Source organism: Bos javanicus, chromosome 14, assembly GCF_032452875.1.
Source record: "Bos javanicus breed banteng chromosome 14, ARS-OSU_banteng_1.0, whole genome shotgun sequence".
NCBI classification, from domain to species: domain Eukaryota; kingdom Metazoa; phylum Chordata; class Mammalia; order Artiodactyla; family Bovidae; genus Bos; species Bos javanicus.
This window is the reverse complement of record NC_083881.1, coordinates 65,593,216-65,597,747: the sequence shown is the minus strand read 5'-3', so window position 1 is coordinate 65,597,747 and position 4,532 is coordinate 65,593,216. Positions and strand designations below refer to the sequence as shown.

At 44.0% G+C, this 4,532-nt stretch overlaps 1 long non-coding RNA gene across 1 annotated transcript; it reads right to left on the bottom strand.

Annotated features, from left to right (window-relative positions):
* Positions 1-1,012: 1,012 nt before the first annotated feature.
* LOC133260672 (uncharacterized) lies at positions 1,013-4,532 on the bottom strand. Its single transcript, XR_009740926.1, has 2 exons — positions 4,170-4,532; positions 1,013-3,635 (listed from the first exon to the last, which is right to left on the bottom strand). It is a non-coding gene; the product is annotated as an uncharacterized LOC133260672 (long non-coding RNA).

Genomic DNA, 4,532 nt, shown 5'->3' with positions numbered 1-4,532 from the left:
GGCCGGGTAGGCGGGGCCGGCGGGGGAAGGGTGGGCGGAGCCGGCCAGGGGCCGCGGAGGGGTGGGCGGGGCCAGGCGCTGGGGCCGGGGCGCAGGACAGGGCCGGCCCTGGTGCAGGAGTGGGGAGGAAAGAAACCCGGAGTGGAAGGGCGAGAGGCTGAGGCCTAGTCTGGACCCAGAGCCAATCTCGGCTGGCCTGGGGCACGTTCTTTTCCAGTGGCCCGAAGCTGCCGCTCCTCACTCGCCTTCACTGCTTTTGACCCTATCTGATTTGACTCGTTTCTCTGGATTTCCCAAGGATACCTTTCCAAACATCTTGAAGCAACCTTTTGAAGTACTGCTCACTGCCAACGCTTCCCTCTCTAGTTCTCGTGATTATTGGTTATGTCTTCCCCCAGCCAGCCCCTGGGCCTCGGGATGCTTATGGATCATGTCTAATTAAAAAGAAAATTAACTGCAGTCAGAGCTCTCATGCACTAGATTCAGTGTGGCCTTGCCGGCTGTTCAGTTAGGTAGCCTAGCAAAACTATCACAAATTATGAGTCCCGAGAAAAGTCCTCCGAACGGTTTGTTTCCGTCCCTCTTGCCGCCCCTCCTCCCAACCTGTCCCCAAGGACCTTACCCCATGGTGATTAGGCCCCTTTGTGCACCCATATTGCGTGTGTACCATTTAACCCTAAATTTCATCTATAGATAACTTTTCTTACGACCATACACAGCTGCTGTGTATGTCATTTGCTTGTTTTGTCAGAAGTTGTCAAGATGTAGAGTCACAGAGCTTTTTGAGGTTTAGAGCAAAGAATGTTGTGAACATAATTCAAATCACACTTGTCTATTAACAGGATAGGGTCTTTTTGCGTTATTTTCAGTTTTGCTATGTAATAAACTTAGATGATTTATTTTCAAACCATTAGGCTCTCCCCCTAAATTTAGTGATTTTAAGTGCGTTAAGATCATTTGCTGTTGAAACTGAAAGTCAAAATTTGTGAACAAAAGAGATTACTACAGAATGTATACTTATTTCCATTTATTGAAGAGCCACAGACTAACAGTTCAGAAGTAACAAGACAATTGTTAAGATGTCAAAGCTAGGAAGAGCCTTTGAAATTACCTCATTCCGTCCCTCACTGACATCCTCATCCCCAACACTGCTAGTCCCTTCAGGCCAGGGGGTGGCAACTGCCCTGCGAGTCTCTGATGCCTCTATTCTCTACATTCCCCTAGACCTCAGCCCTCCTCATATAACCTGAATTTCAGTGTACCTTCAAAAGCATTTCCTGTTGGAACCCTAGTTGAGACACCCATAAAGAAGTTTTGTAGAATGAGGAGGAATAGTATCAGAAAACAAATCTCTGAGGTCTCTCCTTAGTTTGAAAAACAGGGGACTAACAATTATTGTATGACCCCAATGGGATCAGACATTTGGCTTACGTTATCTCATTAAACCCTTAAAACTGCCATGTTAGGTGGTTATTTAGGTGAAGAAACAGGTTCAAATAGGTGGAGGGAGTTAAACTAGACCCAATAGAAAAACTGCATTCTAAATCATGCCTTTAAAACTCCAAAGCCATGCCTTATCCCACTGTAAGCCAGGTGATAAATATTTACTGAGCTCTTATGGCAGAAAGTAAAGAAGAACTAAAGAGCCTCCTGATGAAAGAAAGAGGGGAGTGAAAAAGTTGGCTTAAAGCTCAACATTCAGAAAACTAAGATCATGGCATCCGGTCCCATCACTTCATGGAAAATAGATGGGGAAACAGTGGCTGACTTTATTTTTGGGGGCTCCAAAGTCACTGCAGATGCTGAGACACTTATTCCTTGGAAGAAAAGTTATGATCAATCTAGACAGCATATTAAAAAGCAGAGACATTACTTTACCAATAAAGGTCCATCTAGTCAAGGCTATGGATTTACCAGTAGTCATGTATGGATGTGATTGAGATTTGGACTATAAAGAAAGTTGAGCAATGAAAAACTGATGCTTTTGAACTGTGGTATTGGAGAAGACTCTTGAGAGTCCCTTGGACAGCAAGGAGATCCAACCAGTCCATCCTAAAGGAAATCAGTCCTAAATGTTCATTGGAAGGACTGATGTTGAAGCTGACACTCTAATACTTTGGCCACTTGATGCAAAAAACCGATTCATTTGAAAAGATGCTAATACTGGGAAAGATTGAAGGCAGGAGGAGAAGGGGATGACAGAGGATAAGATGGTTGGATGGCATAACCAATTCAATGGACATGAGTTTGAGTAAACTCCGGGAGTTGGTGATGGACAGGGAGTCCTGGCGTGCTGCGGTCGATGGGGTCGCAAAGAGTTGGACATGACTGAGCAACTGAACTGAACTATGTATGCAGGCACTGTTCGCAGTGCTGGGGATACAACAGTAAAGAAAACAGACAAAAATTCTTGCCCTTGTGAGGTTTACATTAGGGAAACACAATAAGACAAGTAACTAATCAATAATGTTGTTGTTCAGTCACTCAGTCGTGTCTGATTCTTTGTGACCCCATAGACTGCAGCACAGCAAGCTTCCCTGTCCTTCACCTGGAGCTTGCTCAAATTCATGTCCACTGAATTGGTGATGCCATCTGGCCATCTCATCCTCTGTCGTCCCGTCCTCCTGCCTTCAATCTTTCCCAGCATCAGGGTCTTTTCCAATGAGTCAGCTTTTCGCATCAAGTGACCAAAGTATTGGAGCTTCCGCTTCAGCATCAGTCCTTCCAGTGAATATTCAGGGTTGATTTCCTTTAGGATTGACTGGTTTGATCTTCTTGCATCTCAAGAGTCTTCTCCAGCACCACAATTGGAAAGTGTCAGTTCTTTGGTGCTCAGCCTTCTTTTTGAGCACCCACATTCATACATGACTACTGGAAAAGCCATGGCTTTGACTATATGGACTTTTATCATCAAAATGATGTCTCTGGTTTTTAATATGCTGTCTAGGTTTGTTATAATTTCCTTCCAAAGAGCAAGCGTCTTTTAATTTCATGGCTGCAGTCACTATCTGCAGTAATTTTGGAGCCCAAGAAAATAAAATTTGTCACTGTTTCCATTGTTTCCCCATCGATTTGCCATGAAGTGATGGGACCAGATGCCATGATCTTAGTTTTCTGAATGTTGAGTTTTAAGCCAACTTTTTTCACTCTTTTCTTCCACCTTCATCAAGAGGCTCTTTAGTTCCTCTTTGTTTTCGGCCATAAGGGTGGTATCATCTGTCTATCTGAGATTATTATTGATATTTCTCCCAGCAATCTTGATTCCAGCTTGTGCTTCATCCAGCCCAGCATTTCGCATGATGTACTCTGCATAGAAGTTAAATAAGCAGGATGGTAATATACAGCCTTGATGTACTCCTTTCCCAGTTTTGAACCAGTCCATTGTTTCACGTCTGGTTCTGTTTCTTCTTGACCTGAATATAGGTTTCTTAGGAAGCAAATAAGGTGGTCTGGTATTCCCATCTCTTTAAGAATTTTCCACAGTTTGTTATGATCCACACAGTCAAAGACTTTACCATAGTCAATGAGGCAGAAGTAGATGTTTTTCTGGAATTCTCTTGCTTTTTCTATAATCCAACGGATGTTGGCAATTTGATCTCTGGTTCCTCTGCCTTTTCCAAATCCAGCTTGTACATCTGAAAACGGGTAAGAAAGAAAAATAAAATGGGGAAAGGGAATATAAAGTGGAGGGAAAGCATGAAATTTAGAAACAGCAACCAGGAAAGGCCTTAATGAGAGGGTGACTGAAGAGGAAGTGCAGGGAGAACCTCGGAGATTGCTGTCGGAGAAGAAGGGTGAGGCCAAGGGAACAACAGTAAGTACTAAGGCCTAAGGCCAGTGTGACTGGCATGTTCTTTATTAGTGAATAAAAGGAATTGTTTTTCTCCTGAATTACTCAGAAAAAAAAGAAAAAGAAAATTGCCTCAAGTCTTTGTTTTGTCTGTGGAAAGTCAGTCTGAAGATTCCAAGAAGGAAAGCATAGAAATCATCATTCAACCTGCAAATACGAGGCAGCAGCGTTCATGAACAGATGAAAGTTGTCGGAAAATTTCAGATTTAGATAAGGTTCGCTCAGCTTCACTTAACTGTGAAAGCAGCATAATTTGTTTCTGCTTCCAACTGGAATCAAAATTAAGTGTATACTTTAATTATGCTAGTAAACAACTCACCAGAATTCCCAACTAAGTGCTCTAAGAAAGGGGTGCCGAAGCTTTTGGCATCAGGGACTGGTTTCATGGAAGACGAAATTTTTCCACGGAGCGGGGAGGGACGGTTTCTGGATGGTTTTCATAAAAAGCTCGCCACTTAGATCCCTCGCATGCGCAGCTGACAGAAGAGTTCAAGCTCCGGCAAGAATCTGATGCTGCCACCGACCTGCCAGAGCTCAGACGGGAATGTGAGCCCTGAGGAGTGGCTCTAAGTACAGATGAGGCTTGGCTCGCACACCTGCCGCTCCCCTCCTGTCGTGCGGTCCGGTTCCTAACAGGCCACGGGCCTGTATCGTGTTGAGACCCCTGCTCTAAGAGAAAAGG